Source organism: Lissotriton helveticus, chromosome 8, assembly GCF_964261635.1.
Source record: "Lissotriton helveticus chromosome 8, aLisHel1.1, whole genome shotgun sequence".
Taxonomy (NCBI): Eukaryota; Metazoa; Chordata; class Amphibia; order Caudata; family Salamandridae; genus Lissotriton; species Lissotriton helveticus.
In genome coordinates, this window is record NC_136069.1 from 1,541,610,375 (window position 1) to 1,541,627,773 (window position 17,399).

The 17,399-nt window shown below is 43.0% G+C and overlaps 21 non-coding genes across 21 annotated transcripts; all 21 read left to right on the plus strand.

The window, feature by feature from the left end:
• Nucleotides 1-270: 270 nt before the first annotated feature.
• On the plus strand, nt 271-353 carry TRNAL-CAG (transfer RNA leucine (anticodon CAG)). Its single transcript has one exon. It is a non-coding gene; the product is annotated as a tRNA-Leu (tRNA).
• Nucleotides 354-1,651: 1,298 nt separating this feature from the next.
• TRNAL-UAG (transfer RNA leucine (anticodon UAG)) lies at nt 1,652-1,734 on the plus strand. The gene has a single exon. It is a non-coding gene; the product is annotated as a tRNA-Leu (tRNA).
• Nucleotides 1,735-2,366: 632 nt separating this feature from the next.
• TRNAL-CAG (transfer RNA leucine (anticodon CAG)) lies at nt 2,367-2,449 on the plus strand. Its single transcript has one exon. It is a non-coding gene; the product is annotated as a tRNA-Leu (tRNA).
• Nucleotides 2,450-2,638: 189 nt separating this feature from the next.
• TRNAF-AAA (transfer RNA phenylalanine (anticodon AAA)) lies at nt 2,639-2,721 on the plus strand. The gene has a single exon. It is a non-coding gene; the product is annotated as a tRNA-Phe (tRNA).
• A 1,026-nt stretch (nt 2,722-3,747) lies between these two features.
• TRNAL-UAG (transfer RNA leucine (anticodon UAG)) lies at nt 3,748-3,830 on the plus strand. The gene has a single exon. It is a non-coding gene; the product is annotated as a tRNA-Leu (tRNA).
• Nucleotides 3,831-4,462: 632 nt separating this feature from the next.
• On the plus strand, nt 4,463-4,545 carry TRNAL-CAG (transfer RNA leucine (anticodon CAG)). Its single transcript has one exon. It is a non-coding gene; the product is annotated as a tRNA-Leu (tRNA).
• Nucleotides 4,546-4,734: 189 nt separating this feature from the next.
• Nucleotides 4,735-4,817, plus strand: TRNAF-AAA (transfer RNA phenylalanine (anticodon AAA)). Its single transcript has one exon. It is a non-coding gene; the product is annotated as a tRNA-Phe (tRNA).
• Nucleotides 4,818-5,843: 1,026 nt separating this feature from the next.
• Nucleotides 5,844-5,926, plus strand: TRNAL-UAG (transfer RNA leucine (anticodon UAG)). The gene has a single exon. It is a non-coding gene; the product is annotated as a tRNA-Leu (tRNA).
• A 631-nt stretch (nt 5,927-6,557) lies between these two features.
• Nucleotides 6,558-6,640, plus strand: TRNAL-CAG (transfer RNA leucine (anticodon CAG)). The gene has a single exon. It is a non-coding gene; the product is annotated as a tRNA-Leu (tRNA).
• A 189-nt stretch (nt 6,641-6,829) lies between these two features.
• TRNAF-AAA (transfer RNA phenylalanine (anticodon AAA)) lies at nt 6,830-6,912 on the plus strand. Its single transcript has one exon. It is a non-coding gene; the product is annotated as a tRNA-Phe (tRNA).
• A 1,026-nt stretch (nt 6,913-7,938) lies between these two features.
• On the plus strand, nt 7,939-8,021 carry TRNAL-UAG (transfer RNA leucine (anticodon UAG)). The gene has a single exon. It is a non-coding gene; the product is annotated as a tRNA-Leu (tRNA).
• Nucleotides 8,022-10,034: 2,013 nt separating this feature from the next.
• On the plus strand, nt 10,035-10,117 carry TRNAL-UAG (transfer RNA leucine (anticodon UAG)). Its single transcript has one exon. It is a non-coding gene; the product is annotated as a tRNA-Leu (tRNA).
• A 632-nt stretch (nt 10,118-10,749) lies between these two features.
• TRNAL-CAG (transfer RNA leucine (anticodon CAG)) lies at nt 10,750-10,832 on the plus strand. Its single transcript has one exon. It is a non-coding gene; the product is annotated as a tRNA-Leu (tRNA).
• A 2,006-nt stretch (nt 10,833-12,838) lies between these two features.
• Nucleotides 12,839-12,921, plus strand: TRNAL-CAG (transfer RNA leucine (anticodon CAG)). The gene has a single exon. It is a non-coding gene; the product is annotated as a tRNA-Leu (tRNA).
• A 189-nt stretch (nt 12,922-13,110) lies between these two features.
• Nucleotides 13,111-13,193, plus strand: TRNAL-AAG (transfer RNA leucine (anticodon AAG)). Its single transcript has one exon. It is a non-coding gene; the product is annotated as a tRNA-Leu (tRNA).
• A 1,026-nt stretch (nt 13,194-14,219) lies between these two features.
• On the plus strand, nt 14,220-14,302 carry TRNAL-UAG (transfer RNA leucine (anticodon UAG)). The gene has a single exon. It is a non-coding gene; the product is annotated as a tRNA-Leu (tRNA).
• Nucleotides 14,303-14,934: 632 nt separating this feature from the next.
• Nucleotides 14,935-15,017, plus strand: TRNAL-CAG (transfer RNA leucine (anticodon CAG)). The gene has a single exon. It is a non-coding gene; the product is annotated as a tRNA-Leu (tRNA).
• Nucleotides 15,018-15,206: 189 nt separating this feature from the next.
• On the plus strand, nt 15,207-15,289 carry TRNAF-AAA (transfer RNA phenylalanine (anticodon AAA)). The gene has a single exon. It is a non-coding gene; the product is annotated as a tRNA-Phe (tRNA).
• Nucleotides 15,290-16,315: 1,026 nt separating this feature from the next.
• Nucleotides 16,316-16,398, plus strand: TRNAL-UAG (transfer RNA leucine (anticodon UAG)). Its single transcript has one exon. It is a non-coding gene; the product is annotated as a tRNA-Leu (tRNA).
• A 632-nt stretch (nt 16,399-17,030) lies between these two features.
• TRNAL-CAG (transfer RNA leucine (anticodon CAG)) lies at nt 17,031-17,113 on the plus strand. Its single transcript has one exon. It is a non-coding gene; the product is annotated as a tRNA-Leu (tRNA).
• Nucleotides 17,114-17,302: 189 nt separating this feature from the next.
• TRNAL-AAG (transfer RNA leucine (anticodon AAG)) lies at nt 17,303-17,385 on the plus strand. The gene has a single exon. It is a non-coding gene; the product is annotated as a tRNA-Leu (tRNA).
• Nucleotides 17,386-17,399: the final 14 nt, after the last annotated feature.

The window sequence follows — 17,399 nt, forward strand, 5'->3', positions numbered from 1 at the left end:
TGAGCTCCCTTGTTGAATTTGCTTTAGTCAGCCAAGATGTGGCTGTTGACTCAATTTCAAAGCAGCTTTGGGCCGTTCAAGTGGCTGGTGAATAGCACTTTCTCTTTGTACTCATTAAAGGTCTAAAGAGTTCTTCATAGGTACTGCTCTGTATGGATTGTTCAAAGATCTGTTGGAAATGCTTATAATGGGATAAATAAATTGAGGGCATGCCTTTTCGGTACCAAACTTGCATGGCAGTCTGGCTTGTGGAAGGTACTGAAAAAGCAAGTCAGGATGGCCGAGTGGTCTAAGGCGCTGCGTTCAGGTCGCAGTCTCTTCAGGAGACGTGGGTTCAAATCCCACTTCTGACAAACCTGTGTTTAATCTTCTTTTTTCTTGAGGGAGAAAATCAGATCATTTCCCTCACATGGGCTTATATGGTTGTCTTTTTGGAAAAGGGCAGTGAGTTTTTTTCTTGCTATAGCCACTCATGGCCTAAGATGTGTGTTTTTTTTGTTCACACTATCTTTCTCACTATGTAGATGAACAAGCAACTTGTGGTCAGGATGGCCGAGTGGTATAAGGCACTGCATTAAGGCCACAGTCTCTCCTGGAGGCGTGGGTTCGAATCCCACTTCTGACAAAACTTTAAGTCCATTTTGTCTCTGCGTTCCTTCAGAATCTCAGCTAAAAATTGGCAGTGCATATAATATCTGAATAAGTACCAAACTTCAGTTTCAACTGCAAATGAATTTGCCCAATTCTGTCTTCAAGCTCGTATAATATTCTTCTAGCACTAGTGGTGTTTTATGTGTTTTTTGGGGGGTGCCTAAAAAATCCCTTTTATTGAAGAAATGGCTTACATTCAGTCTTGTGATATTTTTGGTTTCCAATAAGTAGATTTTTAATTTTATGTAACCTCATTTTCTAATGATCCATTCAAGAGATGTTTCCACTATGAAATGAAGAGCAAGGGGAAAGAGCACAAATGATAGAGCCAGTGAGTGAGATGGGGTGTTGAGGAAGGAGAGAATGAAACAAAGACAGAGTGAGTGAACGGCAGGTAGGCATAGAAGAGGAGACTAGAAGGGAAGGTGACTTGCTTTTCCCTGCTCTTGACCTCCCACCCATCTCAAACCAATCACAAACATACCTTCTATTCAACGTTGGTATGCAGAACTTCACTCCTCAGCCAGTGAGGGTGAGTCCCAAGCCAGGGGCTAGAGAGCAAAAGAATGGATGTGCTCAGACGTTCCTTGCTAGGGACAGTTGATCTGAAACAAGGCCTGCTCTCTTGTTTCCAGCAAGGAACTAGAAATTCTGCATGAATCTGCAAGGCACATTGACAGCATAAATTTGCATAAACTGCCCCACCTTCTGCCTTCCTACTTCCTGAGCAGTAGTTGTTTGTGTATAAAGAGAGAGGTCGCAGGCAAGGTAATTTTGTGAGTAGGATACAGAACCCTAAATAGCTGGTGAGAGGTATAAGTTATTCTAAAAGCATAAAAACAGTACACCTGTGAAATGAAATGCTTTCATATGTGATCTTCTGTGTTTATTGTCCTGTGCAAAAAGTTGCACCTTGTGTTTGAAGGTTGAAATTATTTCAAGCTTGCATGGTCGCAGAAATTTCTGAGTGACTTTTATACATTTCTTAGGACTCTCCACTGTCAGGATGGCCGAGTGGTCTAAGGCGCTGTGTTTAGGCCGCAGTCTCCTCTGGAGGCGTGGGTTCGAATCCCACTTCTGACATGACTTTTGGAGATATAATCTTCTTCATCAGGATAACATCTGATGGAAGTTGCATCTGTTCGTCTTCACCTGGGACGTTATTCCGTCCTCGTCTAGTCAAGAGAGCTTGGGTTTCTCATATATTTCTGTTGTACAAAGTCTTGCTGATAAAGTGCAATCCTTACCAAATGAGCTTAGTACCCATGTAAGAGCTCATCTAGAAGAGTCATGCTCTTGTATTCCCTGGCCAGACAGGCCATGCAAATTTGGAAGAATGCCAAGCACCTGGTAGACAGCTGTACTCCAGCACACTTACAGCAATGTCCTCAGGGCTGTGATCAGGGGCTGCTTAGATTTGCGTATTCCACCCTATGTTGTGACATAGAGCTCCCTTGTTGAATTTGCTTTAGTCAGCCAAGATGTGGCTGTTGACGCAATTTCAAAGCAGCTTTGTGCCGTTCAAGTGGCTGGTGAATAGCACTTTCTCTTTGTACGCTTTAAAGGTCTAAAGAGTTCTTCATAGGTACTGCTCTGTATGGATTGTTCAAAGATATGTTGGAAATGCTTATAATGGGATAAATAAATTGAGGGCATGCCTTTTCGGTACCAAACTTGCATGGCTGTCTGGCTTGTGGAAGCTGCTGCAAATGCAAGTCAGGATGGCCGAGTGGTCTAAGGCGCTGCGTTCAGGTCGCAGTCTCTTCTGGAGGCGTGGGTTCAAATCCCACTTCTGACAAACCTGTGTTTAATCTTCTTTTTTCTTGAGGGAGAAAATCAGATCATTTCCCTCACATGGGCTTATATGGTTGTCTTTTTGGAAAAGTGCAGTGAGTTTTTTTCTTGCTATAGCCACTCATGGCCTAAGATGTGTGTTTTTTTTGTTCACACTATCTTTCTCACTATGTAGATGAACAACCAACTTGTGGTCAGGATGGCCGAGTGGTCTAAGGCACTGCATTAAAGCCGCAGTCTCTCCTGGAGGCGTGGGTTTGAATCCCACTTCTGACAAAACTTTAAGTCCATTTTGTCTCTGCGTTCCTTCAGAATCTCAGCTAAAAATTGGCAGTGCATATAATATCTGAATAAGTACCAAACTTCAGTTTCAACTGCAAATGAATTTGCCCAATTCTGTCTTCAAGCTCGTATAATATTCTTCTAGCACTAGTGGTGTTTTATGTGTTTTTTGGGGGGTGCCTAAAAAATCCCTTTTATTGAAGAAATGGCTTACATTCAGTCTTGTGATATTTTTGGTTTCCAATAAGTAGATTTTTAATTTTATGTAACCTCATTTTCTAATGATCCATTCAAGAGATGTTTCCACTATGAAATGAAGAGCAAGGGGAAAGAGCACAAATGATAGAGCCAGTGAGTGAGATGGGGTGTTGAGGAAGGAGAGAATGAAACAAAGACAGAGTGAGTGAACGGCAGGTAGGCATAGAAGAGGAGACTAGAAGGGAAGGTGACTTGCTTTTCCCTGTTCTTGACCTCCCACCCATCTCAAACCAATCACAATCATACCTTCTATTCAACGTTGGTATGCAGAACTTCACTCCTCAGCCAGTGAGGGTGAGTCCCAAGCCAGGGGCTAGAGAGCAAAAGAATGGATGTGCTCAGACGTTCCTTGCTAGGGACAGTTGATCTGAAACAAGGCCTGCTCTCTTGTTTCCAGCAAGGAACTAGAAATTCTGCATGAATCTGCAAGGCACATTGACAGCATAAATTTGCATAAACTGCCCCACCTTCTGCCTTCCTACTTCCTGAGCAGTAGTTGTTTGTGTATAAAGAGAGAGGTCGCAGGCAAGGTAATTTTGTGAGTAGGATACAGAACCCTAAATAGCTGGTGAGAGGTATAAGTTATTCTAAAAGCATAAAAACAGTACACCTGTGAAATGAAATGCTTTCATATGTGATCTTCTGTGTTTATTGTCCTGTGCAAAAAGTTGCACCTTGTGTTTGAAGGTTGAAATTATTTCAAGCTTGCATGGTCGCAGAAATTTCTGAGTGACTTTTATACATTTCTTAGGACTCTCCACTGTCAGGATGGCCGAGTGGTCTAAGGCGCTGTGTTTAGGCCGCAGTCTCCTCTGGAGGCGTGGGTTCGAATCCCACTTCTGACATGACTTTTGGAGATATAATCTTCTTCATCAGGATAACATCTGATGGAAGTTGCATCTGTTCGTCTTCACCTGGGACGTTATTCCGTCCTCGTCTAGTCAAGAGAGCTTGGGTTTCTCATATATTTCTGTTGTACAAAGTCTTGCTGATAAAGTGCAATCCTTACCAAATGAGCTTAGTACCCATGTAAGAGCTCATCTAGAAGAGTCATGCTCTTGTATTCCCTGGCCAGACAGGCCATGCAAATTTGGAAGAATGCCAAGCACCTGGTAGACAGCTGTACTCCAGCACACTTACAGCAATGTCCTCAGGGCTGTGATCAGGGGCTGCTTAGATTTGCGTATTCCACCCTATGTTGTGACATAGAGCTCCCTTGTTGAATTTGCTTTAGTCAGCCAAGATGTGGCTGTTGACGCAATTTCAAAGCAGCTTTGTGCCGTTCAAGTGGCTGGTGAATAGCACTTTCTCTTTGTACGCTTTAAAGGTCTAAAGAGTTCTTCATAGGTACTGCTCTGTATGGATTGTTCAAAGATATGTTGGAAATGCTTATAATGGGATAAATAAATTGAGGGCATGCCTTTTCGGTACCAAACTTGCATGGCTGTCTGGCTTGTGGAAGCTGCTGCAAATGCAAGTCAGGATGGCCGAGTGGTCTAAGGCGCTGCGTTCAGGTCGCAGTCTCTTCTGGAGGCGTGGGTTCAAATCCCACTTCTGACAAACCTGTGTTTAATCTTCTTTTTTCTTGAGGGAGAAAATCAGATCATTTCCCTCACATGGGCTTATATGGTTGTCTTTTTGGAAAAGTGCAGTGAGTTTTTTTCTTGCTATAGCCACTCATGGCCTAAGATGTGTGTTTTTTTTGTTCACACTATCTTTCTCACTATGTAGATGAACAACCAACTTGTGGTCAGGATGGCCGAGTGGTCTAAGGCACTGCATTAAAGCCGCAGTCTCTCCTGGAGGCGTGGGTTTGAATCCCACTTCTGACAAAACTTTAAGTCCATTTTGTCTCTGCGTTCCTTCAGAATCTCAGCTAAAAATTGGCAGTGCATATAATATCTGAATAAGTACCAAACTTCAGTTTCAACTGCAAATGAATTTGCCCAATTCTGTCTTCAAGCTCGTATAATATTCTTCTAGCACTAGTGGTGTTTTATGTGTTTTTTGGGGGGTGCCTAAAAAATCCCTTTTATTGAAGAAATGGCTTACATTCAGTCTTGTGATATTTTTGGTTTCCAATAAGTAGATTTTTAATTTTATGTAACCTCATTTTCTAATGATCCATTCAAGAGATGTTTCCACTATGAAATGAAGAGCAAGGGGAAAGAGCACAAATGATAGAGCCAGTGAGTGAGATGGGGTGTTGAGGAAGGAGAGAATGAAACAAAGACAGAGTGAGTGAACGGCAGGTAGGCATAGAAGAGGAGACTAGAAGGGAAGGTGACTTGCTTTTCCCTGTTCTTGACCTCCCACCCATCTCAAACCAATCACAATCATACCTTCTATTCAACGTTGGTATGCAGAACTTCACTCCTCAGCCAGTGAGGGTGAGTCCCAAGCCAGGGGCTAGAGAGCAAAAGAATGGATGTGCTCAGACGTTCCTTGCTAGGGACAGTTGATCTGAAACAAGGCCTGCTCTCTTGTTTCCAGCAAGGAACTAGAAATTCTGCATGAATCTGCAAGACACATTGACAGCAAAAATTTGCATAAACTGCCCCACCTTCTGCCTTCCTACTTCCTGAGCAGTAGTTGTTTGTGTATAAAGAGAGAGGTCGCAGGCAAGGTAATTTTGTGAGTAGGATACAGAACCCTAAATAGCTGGTGAGAGGTATAAGTTATTCTAAAAGCATAAAAACAGTACACCTGTGAAATGAAATGCTTTCATATGTGATCTTCTGTGTTTATTGTCCTGTGCAAAAAGTTGCACCTTGTGTTTGAAGGTTGAAATTATTTCAAGCTTGCATGGTCGCAGAAATTTCTGAGTGACTTTTATACATTTCTTAGGACTCTCCACTGTCAGGATGGCCGAGTGGTCTAAGGCGCTGTGTTTAGGCCGCAGTCTCCTCTGGAGGCGTGGGTTCGAATCCCACTTCTGACATGACTTTTGGAGATATAATCTTCTTCATCAGGATAACATCTGATGGAAGTTGCATCTGTTCGTCTTCACCTGGGACGTTATTCCGTCCTCGTCTAGTCAAGAGAGCTTGGGTTTCTCATATATTTCTGTTGTACAAAGTCTTGCTGATAAAGTGCAATCCTTACCAAATGAGCTTAGTACCCATGTAAGAGCTCATCTAGAAGAGTCATGCTCTTGTATTCCCTGGCCAGACAGGCCATGCAAATTTGGAAGAATGCCAAGCACCTGGTAGACAGCTGTACTCCAGCACACTTACAGCAATGTCCTCAGGGCTGTGATCAGGGGCTGCTTAGATTTGCGTATTCCACCCTATGTTGTGACATAGAGCTCCCTTGTTGAATTTGCTTTAGTCAGCCAAGATGTGGCTGTTGACGCAATTTCAAAGCAGCTTTTGCCGTTCAAGTGGCTGGTGAATAGCACTTTCTCTTTGTACGCTTTAAAGGTCTAAAGAGTTCTTCATAGGTACTGCTCTGTATGGATTGTTCAAAGATATGTTGGAAATGCTTATAATGGGATAAATAAATTGAGGGCATGCCTTTTCGGTACCAAACTTGCATGGCTGTCTGGCTTGTGGAAGCTGCTGCAAATGCAAGTCAGGATGGCCGAGTGGTCTAAGGCGCTGCGTTCAGGTCGCAGTCTCTTCTGGAGGCGTGGGTTCAAATCCCACTTCTGACAAACCTGTGTTTAATCTTCTTTTTTCTTGAGGGAGAAAATCAGATCATTTCCCTCACATGGGCTTATATGGTTGTCTTTTTGGAAAAGTGCAGTGAGTTTTTTTCTTGCTATAGCCACTCATGGCCTAAGATGTGTGTTTTTTTTGTTCACACTATCTTTCTCACTATGTAGATGAACAACCAACTTGTGGTCAGGATGGCCGAGTGGTCTAAGGCACTGCATTAAAGCCGCAGTCTCTCCTGGAGGCGTGGGTTTGAATCCCACTTCTGACAAAACTTTAAGTCCATTTTGTCTCTGCGTTCCTTCAGAATCTCAGCTAAAAATTGGCAGTGCATATAATATCTGAATAAGTACCAAACTTCAGTTTCAACTGCAAATGAATTTGCCCAATTCTGTCTTCAAGCTCGTATAATATTCTTCTAGCACTAGTGGTGTTTTATGTGTTTTTTGGGGGGTGCCTAAAAAATCCCTTTTATTGAAGAAATGGCTTACATTCAGTCTTGTGATATTTTTGGTTTCCAATAAGTAGATTTTTAATTTTATGTAACCTCATTTTCTAATGATCCATTCAAGAGATGTTTCCACTATGAAATGAAGAGCAAGGGGAAAGAGCACAAATGATAGAGCCAGTGAGTGAGATGGGGTGTTGAGGAAGGAGAGAATGAAACAAAGACAGAGTGAGTGAACGGCAGGTAGGCATAGAAGAGGAGACTAGAAGGGAAGGTGACTTGCTTTTCCCTGTTCTTGACCTCCCACCCATCTCAAACCAATCACAATCATACCTTCTATTCAACGTTGGTATGCAGAACTTCACTCCTCAGCCAGTGAGGGTGAGTCCCAAGCCAGGGGCTAGAGAGCAAAAGAATGGATGTGCTCAGACGTTCCTTGCTAGGGACAGTTGATCTGAAACAAGGCCTGCTCTCTTGTTTCCAGCAAGGAACTAGAAATTCTGCATGAATCTGCAAGGCACATTGACAGCATAAATTTGCATAAACTGCCCCACCTTCTGCCTTCCTACTTCCTGAGCAGTAGTTGTTTGTGTATAAAGAGAGAGGTCGCAGGCAAGGTAATTTTGTGAGTAGGATACAGAACCCTAAATAGCTGGTGAGAGGTATAAGTTATTCTAAAAGCATAAAAACAGTACACCTGTGAAATGAAATGCTTTCATATGTGATCTTCTGTGTTTATTGTCCTGTGCAAAAAGTTGCACCTTGTGTTTGAAGGTTGAAATTATTTCAAGCTTGCATGGACGCAGAAATTTCTGAGTGACTTTTATACATTTCTTAGGACTCCTCACTGTCAGGATGGCCGAGTGGTCTAAGGTGCTGTGTTTAGGCCGCAGTCTCCTCTGGAGGCGTGGGTTCGAATCCCACTTCTGAAATGACTTTTGGAGATATAATCTTCTTCATCAGGATAACATCTGATGGAAGTTGCTTCTGTTCGTCTTCACCTGGGACGTTATTCCATCCTCGTCTAGTCAAGAGAGCTTGGGTTTCTCATATATTTCTGTTGTACAAAGTCTTGCTGATAAAGTGCAATCCTTACCAAATGAGCTTAGGACCCGTGTAAGAGCTCATCTAGAAGAGTCATGCTCTTGTATTCCCTGGCCAGACAGGCCATGCAAATTTGGAAGAATGCCAAGCACCTGGTAGACAGCTGTACTCCAGCACACTTACAGCAATGTCCTCAGGGCTGTGATCAGGGGCTGCTTAGATTTGCGTATTCCACCCTATGTTGTGACATTGAGCTCCCTTGTTGAATTTGCTTTAGTCAGCCAAGATGTGGCTGTTGACTCAATTTCAAAGCAGCTTTGGGCCGTTCAAGTGGCTGGTGAATAGCACTTTCTCTTTGTACGCTTTAAAAGTCTAAAGAGTTCTTCATAGGTACTGCTCTGTATGGATTGTTCAAAGATCTGTTGGAAATGCTTATAATGGGATAAATAAATTGAGGGCATGCCTTTTCGGTACCAAACTTGCATGGCTGTCTGGCTTGTGGAAGGTGCGGAAAATGCAAGTCAGGATGGCCGAGTGGTCTGAGGCGCTGCGTTCAGGTCGCAGTCTCTTCTGGAGGCGTGGATTCAAATCCCACTTCTGACAAACCTGTGTTTAATCTTCTTTTTTCTTGAGGGAGAAAATCAGATCATTTCCCTCACATTGGCTTATATGGTTGTCTTTTTGGAAAAGTGCAGTGAGTTTTTTTCTTGCTATAGCCACTCATGGCCTAAGATGTGTGTTTTTTTTGTTCACACTATCTTTCTCACTATGTAGATGAACAAGCAACTTGTGGTCAGGATGGCCGAGTGGTCTAAGGCACTGCATTAAGGCCGCAGTCTCTCCTGGAGGCGTGGGTTTGAATCCCACTTCTGACAAAACTTTAAGTCCATTTTGTCTCTGCGTTCCTTCAGAATCTCAGCTAAAAATTGGCAGTGCATATAATATCTGAATAAGTACCAAACTTCAGTTTCAACTGCAAATGAATTTGCCCAATTATGTCTTCAAGCTCGTATAATATTCTTCTAGCACTAGTGGTGTTTTATGTGTTTTTTGGGGGGTGCCTAAAAAATCCCTTTTATTGAAGAAATGGCTTACATTCAGTCTTGTGATATTTTTGGTTTCCAATAAGTAGATTTTTAATTTTATGTAACCTCATTTTCTAATGATCCATTCAAGAGATGTTTCCACTATGAAATGAAGAGCAAGGGGAAAGAGCACAAATGATAGAGCCAGTGAGTGAGATGGGGTGTTGAGGAAGGAGAGAATGAAACAAAGACAGAGTGAGTGAACGGCAGGTAGGCATAGAAGAGGAGACATGAAGGGAAGGTGACTTGCTTTTCCCTGCTCTTGACCTCCCACCCATCTCAAACCAATCACAAACATACCTTCTATTCAACGTTGGTATGCAGAACTTCACTCCTCAGCCAGTGAGGGTGAGTCCCAAGCCAGGGGCTAGAGAGCAAAAGAATGGATGTGCTCAGACGTTCCTTGCTAGGGACAGTTGATCTGAAACAAGGCCTGCTCTCTTGTTTCCAGCAAGGAACTAGAAATTCTGCATGAATCTGCAAGGCACATTGACAGCATAAATTTGCATAAACTGCCCCACCTTCTGCCTTCCTACTTCCTGAGCAGTAGTTGTTTGTGTATAAAGAGAGAGGTCGCAGGCAAGGTAATTTTGTGAGTAGGATACAGAACCCTAAATAGCTGGTGAGAGGTATAAGTTATTCTAAAAGCATAAAAACAGTACACCTGTGAAATGAAATGCTTTCATATGTGATCTTCTGTGTTTATTGTCCTGTGCAAAAAGTTGCACCTTGTGTTTGAGGGTTGAAATTATTTCAAGCTTGCATGGACGCAGAAATTTCTGAGTGACTTTTATACATTTCTTAGGACTCTCCACTGTCAGGATGGCCGAGTGGTCTAAGGCGCTGTGTTTAGGCCGCAGTCTCCTCTGGAGGTGTGGGTTCGAATCCCACTTCTGACATGACTTTTGGAGATATAATCTTCTTCATCAGGATAACATCTGATGGAAGTTGCATCTGTTCGTCTTCACCTGGGACGTTATTCCGTCCTCGTCTAGTCAAGAGAGCTTGGGTTTCTCATATATTTCTGTTGTACAAAGTCTTGCTGATAAAGTGCAATCCTTACCAAATGAGCTTAGGACCCATGTAAGAGCTTATCTAGAAGAGTCATGCTCTTGTATTCCCTGGCCAGACAGGCCATGCAAATTTGGAAGAATGCCAAGCACCTGGTAGACAGCTGTACTCCAGCACACTTACAGCAATGTCCTCAGGGCTGTGATCAGGGGCTGCTTAGATTTGCGTATTCCACCCTATGTTGTGACATTGAGCTCCCTTGTTGAATTTGCTTTAGTCAGCCAAGATGTGGCTGTTGACTCAATTTCAAAGCAGCTTTGGGCCGTTCAAGTGGCTGGTGAATAGCACTTTCTCTTTGTACGCTTTAAAGGTCTAAAGAGTTCTTCATAGGTACTGCTCTGTATGGATTGTTCAAAGATCTGTTGGAAATGCTTATAATGGGATAAATAAATTGAGGGCATGCCTTTTCGGTACCAAACTTACATGGCTGTCTGGCTTGTGGAAGGTGCTGCAAATGCAAGTCAGGATGGCCGAGTGGTCTAAGGCGCTGCGTTCAGGTCGCAGTCTCTTCTGGAGGCGTGGGTTCAAATACCACTTCTGACAAACCTGTGTTTAATCTTCTTTTTTCTTGAGGGAGAAAATCAGATCATTTCCCTCACATGGGCTTATATGGTTGTCTTTTTGGAAAAGTGCAGTGAGTTTTTGTCTTGCTATAGCCACTTATGGCCTAAGATGTGTGTTTTTTTTGTTCACACTATCTTTCTCACTATGTAGATGGACAAGCAACATGGATGGCCGAGTGGTCTAAGGCGCTGCGTTAAGGCGGCAGTCTCTCCTGGAGGCGTGGGTTCGAATCCCACTTCTGACAAAACTTTAAGTCCATTTTGTCACTGCGTTCCTTCAGAATCTCAGCTAAAAATTGGCAGTGCATATAATATCTGAATAAGTACCAAACTTCAGTTTCAACTGCAAATGAATTTGCCCAATTCTGTCTTCAAGCTCGTATAATATTCTTCTAGCACTAGTGGTGTTTTATGTGTTTTTTGGGGGGTGCCTAAAAAATCCCTTTTATTGAAGAAATGGCTTACATTCAGTCTTGTGATATTTTTGGTTTCCAATAAGTAGATTTTTAATTTTATGTAACCTCATTTTCTAATGATCCATTCAAGAGATGTTTCCACTATGAAATGAAGAGCAAGGGGAAAGAGCACAAATGATAGAGCCAGTGAGTGAGATGGGGTGTTGAGGAAGGAGAGAAGGAAACAAAGACAGAGTGAGTGAACGGCAGGTAGGCATAGAAGAGGAGACTAGAAGTGAAGGTGACTTGCTTTTCCCTGCTCTTGACCTCCCACCCATCTCAAACCAATCACAAACATACCTTCTATGCAACGTTGGTATGCAGAACTTCACTCCTCAGCCAGTGAGGGTGAGTCCCAAGCCAGGGGCTAGAGAGCAAAAGAATGGATGTGCTCAGACGTTCCTTGCTAGGGACAGTTGATCTGAAACAAGGCCTGCTCTCTTGTTTCCAGCAAGGATCTAGAAATTCTGCATGAATCTGCAAGGCACATTGACAGCATAAATTTGCATAAACTGCCCCACCTTCTGCCTTCCTACTTCCTGAGCAATAGTTGTTTGTGTATAAAGAGAGAGGTCGCAGGCAAGATAATTTTGTGAGTAGGATACAGAACCCTAAATAGCTGGTGAGAGGTATAAGTTATTCTAAAAGCATAAAAACAGTACACCTGTGAAATTAAATGCTTTCATATGTGATCTTCTGTGTTTATTGTCCTGTGCAAAAAGTTGCACCTTGTGTTTGAAGGTTGAAATTATTTCAAGCTTGCATGGACGCAGAAATTTCTGAGTGACTTTTATACATTTCTTAGGACCCTCCACTGACAGGATGGCCGAGTGGTCTAAGGCGCTGTGTTTAGGCCGCAGTCTCCTCTGGAGGCTTGGGTTCGAATCCCATTTCTGACATGACTTTTGGAGATATAATCTTCTTCATCAGGATAACATCTGATGGAAGTTGCATCTGTTCGTCTTCACCTGGGACGTTATTCCGTCCTCGTCTAGTCAAGAGAGCTTGGGTTTCTCATATATTTCTGTTGTACTAAGTCTTGCTGATAAAGTGCAATCCTTACCAAATGAGCTTAGGACCCATGTAAGAGCTCATCTAGAAGAGTCATGCTCTTGTATTCCCTGGCCAGACAGGCCATGCAAATTTGGAAGAATGCCAAGCACCTGGTAGACAGCTGTACTCCAGCACACTTACAGCAATGTCCTCAGGGCTGTGATCAGGGGCTGCTTAGATTTGCGTATTCCACCCTATGTTGTGACATTGAGCTCCCTTGTTGAATTTGCTTTAGTCAGCCAAGATGTGGCTGTTGACATAATTTCAAAGCAGCTTTGGGCCGTTCAAGTGGCTGGTGAATAGCACTTTCTCTTTGTACGCTTTAAAGGTCTAAAGAGTTCTTCATAGGTACTGCTCTGTATGGATTGTTCAAAGATCTGTTGGAAATGCTTATAATGGGATAAATAAATTGAGGGCATGCCTTTTCGGTACCAAACTTGCATGGCTGTCTGGCTTGTGGAAGGTGCTGCAAATGCGAGTCAGGATGGCTGAGTGGTCTAAGGCGCTGCGTTCAGGTTGCAGTCTCTTATGGAGGCGTGGGTTCAAATCCCACTTCTGACAAACCTGTGTTTAATCTTCTTTTTTCTTGAGGGAGAAAATCAGATCATTTCCCTCACATGGGCTTATATGGTTGTCTTTTTGGAAAAGTGCAGTGAGTTTTTTTCTTGCTATAGCCACTTATGGCCTAAGATGTGTGTTTTTTTTGTTCACACTATCTTTCTCACTATGTAGATGGACAAGCAAAATGTGGTCAGGATGGCCGAGTGGTCTAAGGCGCTGCGTTAAGGCCGCAGACTCTCCTGGAGGCGTGGGTTCGAATCCCACTTCTGACAAAACTTTAAGTCCATTTTGTCTCTGCGTTCCTTCAGAATCTCAGCTAAAAATTGGCAGTGCATATAATATCTGAATAAGTACCAAACTTCAGTTTCAACTGCAAATGAATTTGCCCAATTCTGTCTTCAAGCTCGTATAATATTCTTCTAGCACTAGTGGTGTTTTATGTGTTTTTTGGGGGGTGCCTAAAAAATCCCTTTTATTGAAGAAATGGCTTACATTCAGTCTTGTGATATTTTTGGTTTCCAATAAGTAGATTTTTAATTTTATGTAACCTCATTTTCTAATGATCCATTCAAGAGATGTTTCCACTATGAAATGAAGAGCAAGGGGAAAGAGCACAAATGATAGAGCCAGTGAGTGAGATGGGGTGTTGAGGAAGGAGAGAATGAAACAAAGACAGAGTGAGTGAACGGCAGGTAGGCATAGAAGAGGAGACTAGAAGTGAACGTGACTTGCTTTTCCCTGCTCTTGACCTCCCACCCATCTCAAACCAATCACAAACATACCTTCTATGCAACGTTGGTATGCAGAACTTCACTCCTCAGCCAGTGAGGGTGAGTCCCAAGCCAGGGGCTAGAGAGCAAAAGAATGGATGTGCTCAGACGTTCCTTGCTAGGGACAGTTGATCTGAAACAAGGCCTGCTCTCTTGTTTCCAGCAAGGATCTAGAAATTCTGCATGAATCTGCAAGGCACATTGACAGCATAAATTTGCATAAACTGCCCCACCTTCTGCCTTCCTACTTCCTGAGCAATAGTTGTTTGTGTATAAAGAGAGAGGTCGCAGGCAAGATAATTTTGTGAGTAGGATACAGAACCCTAAATAGCTGGTGAGAGGTATAAGTTATTCTAAAAGCATAAAAACAGTACACCTGTGAAATTAAATGTTTTCATATGTGATCTTCTGTGTTTATTGTCCTGTGCAAAAAGTTGCACCTTGTGTTTGAAGGTTGAAATTATTTCAAGCTTGCATGGACGCAGAAATTTCTGAGTGACTTTTATACATTTCTTAGGACTCTCCACTGTCAGGATGGCCGAGTGGTCTAAGGCGCTGTGTTTAGGCCGCAGTCTCCTCTGGAGGCGTGGGTTCGAATCCCACTTCTGACATGACTTTTGGAGATATAATCTTCTTCATCAGGATAACATCTGATGGAAGTTGCATCTGTTCGTCTTCACCTGGGACGTTATTCCGTCCTCGTCTAGTCAAGAGAGCTTGGGTTTCTCATATATTTCTGTTGTACAAAGTCTTGCTGATAAAGTGCAATCCTTACCAAATGAGCTTAGGACCCATGTAAGAGCTCATCTAGAAGAGTCATGCTCTTGTATTCCCTGGCCAGACAGGCCATGCAAATTTGGAAGAATGCCAAGCACCTGGTAGACAGCTGTACTCCAGCACACTTACAGCAATGTCCTCAGGGCTGTGATCAGGGGCTGCTTAGATTTGCGTATTCCACCCTATGTTGTGACATTGAGCTCCCTTGTTGAATTTGCTTTAGTCAGCCAAGATGTGGCTGTTGACGCAATTTCAAAGCAGCTTTGGGCCGTTCAAGTGGCTGGTGAATAGCACTTTCTCTTTGTACGCTTTAAAGGTCTAAAGAGTTCTTCATAGGTACTGCTCTGTATGGATTGTTCAAAGATCTGTTGGAAATGCTTATAATGGGATAAATAAATTGAGGGCATGCCTTTTCGGTACCAAACTTGCATGGCTGTCTGGCTTGTGGAAGGTGCTGCAAATGCAAGTCAGGATGGCCGAGTGGTCTAAGGCGCTGCGTTCAGGTCGCAGTCTCTTCTGGAGGCGTGGGTTCAAATCCCACTTCTGACAAACCTGTGTTTAATCTTCTTTTTTCTTGAGGGAGAAAATCAGATCATTTCCCTCACATGGGCTTATATGGTTGTCTTTTTGGAAAAGTGCAGTGAGTTTTTTTCTTGCTATAGCCACTCATGGCCTAAGATGTGTGTTTTTTTTGTTCACACTATCTTTCTCACTATGTAAATGAACAAGCAACTTGTGGTCAGGATGGCCGAGTGGTCTAAGGCACTGCATTAAAGCCGCAGTCTCTCCTGGAGGCGTGGGTTTGAATCCCACTTCTGACAACATTTTAAGTCCATTTTGTCTCTGCGTTCCTTCAGAATCTCAGCTAAAAATTGGCAGTGCATATAATATCTGAATAAGTACCAAACTTCAGTTTCAACTGCAAATGAATTTGCCCAATTCTGTCTTCAAGCTCGTATAATATTCTTCTAGCACTAGTGGTGTTTTATGTGTTTTTTGGGGGGTGCCTAAAAAATCCCTTTTATTGAAGAAATGGCTTACATTCAGTCTTGTGATAGTTTTGGTTTCCAATAAGTAGATTTTTAATTTTATGTAACCTCATTTTCTAATGATCCATTCAAGAGATGTTTCCACTATGAAATGAAGAGCAAGGGGAAAGAGCACAAATGATAGAGCCAGTGAGTGAGATGGGGTGTTGAGGAAGGAGAGAATGAAACAAAGACAGAGTGAGTGAACGGCAGGTAGGCATAGAAGAGGAGACTAGAAGGGAAGGTGACTTGCTTTTCCCTGCTCTTGACCTCCCACCCATCTCAAACCAATCACAAACATACCTTCTATTCAACGTTGGTATGCAGAACTTCACTCCTCAGCCAGTGAGGGTGAGTCCCAAGCCAGGGGCTAGAGAGCAAAAGAATGGATGTGCTCAGACGTTCCTTGCTAGGGACAGTTGATCTGAAACAAGGCCTGCTCTCTTGTTTCCAGCAAGGAACTAGAAATTCTGCATGAATCTGCAAGGCACATTGACAGCATAAATTTGCATAAACTGCCCCACCTTCTGCCTTCCTACTTCCTGAGCAGTAGTTGTTTGTGTATAAAGAGAGAGGTCGCAGGCAAGGTAATTTTGTGAGTAGGATACAGAACCCTAAATAGCTGGTGAGAGGTATAAGTTATTCTAAAAGCATAAAAACAGTACACCTGTGAAATGAAATGCTTTCATATGTGATCTTCTGTGTTTATTGTCCTGTGCAAAAAGTTGCACCTTGTGTTTGAAGGTTGAAATTATTTCAAGCTTGCATGGACGCAGAAATTTCTGAGTGACTTTTATACATTTCTTAGGACTCTCCACTGTCAGGATGGCCGAGTGGTCTAAGGTGCTGTGTTTAGGCCACAGTCTCCTCTGGAGGCGTGGGTTCGAATCCCACTTCTGACATGACTTTTGGAGATATAATCTTCTTCATCAGGATAACATCTGATGGAAGTTGCATCTGTTCGTCTTCACCTGGGACGTTATTCCGTCCTCGTCTAGTCAAGAGAGCTTGGGTTTCTCATATATTTCTGTTGTACAAAGTCTTGCTGATAAAGTGCAATCCTTACCAAATGAGCTTAGGACCCATGTAAGAGCTCATCTAGAAGAGTCATGCTCTTGTATTCCCTGGCCAGACAGGCCATGCAAATTTGGAAGAATGCCAAGCACCTGGTAGACAGCTGTACTCCAGCACACTTACAGCAATGTCCTCAGGGCTGTGATCAGGGGCTGCTTAGATTTGCGTATTCCACCCTATGTTGTGACATTGAGCTCCCTTGTTGAATTTGCTTTAGTCAGCCAAGATGTGGCTGTTGACATAATTTCAAAGCAGCTTTGGGCCGTTCAAGTGGCTGGTGAATAGCACTTTCTCTTTGTACGCTTTAAAGGTCTAAAGAGTTCTTCATAGGTACTGCTCTGTATGGATTGTTCAAAGATCTGTTGGAAATGCTTATAATGGGATAAATAAATTGAGGGCATGCCTTTTCGGTACCAAACTTGCATGGCTGTCTGGCTTGTGGAAGGTGCTGCAAATGCAAGTCAGGATGGCCGAGTGGTCTAAGGCGCTGCGTTCAGGTCGCAGTCTCTTCTGGAGGCGTGGGTTCAAATCCCACTTCTGACAAACCTGTGTTTAATCTTCTTTTTTCTTGAGGGAGAAAATCAGATCATTTCCCTCACATGGGCTTATATGGTTGTCTTTTTGGAAAAGTGCAGTGAGTTCTTTTCTTGCTATAGCCACTTATGGCCTAAGATGTGTGTTTTTTTTGTTCACACTATCTTTCTCACTATGTAGATGGACAAGTAACATGTGGTCAGGATGGCCGAGTGGTCTAAGGCGCTGCGTTAAGGCCGCAGCCTCTCCTGGAGGCGTGGGTTCGAATCCCACTTCTGACAAAACTTTAAGTCCA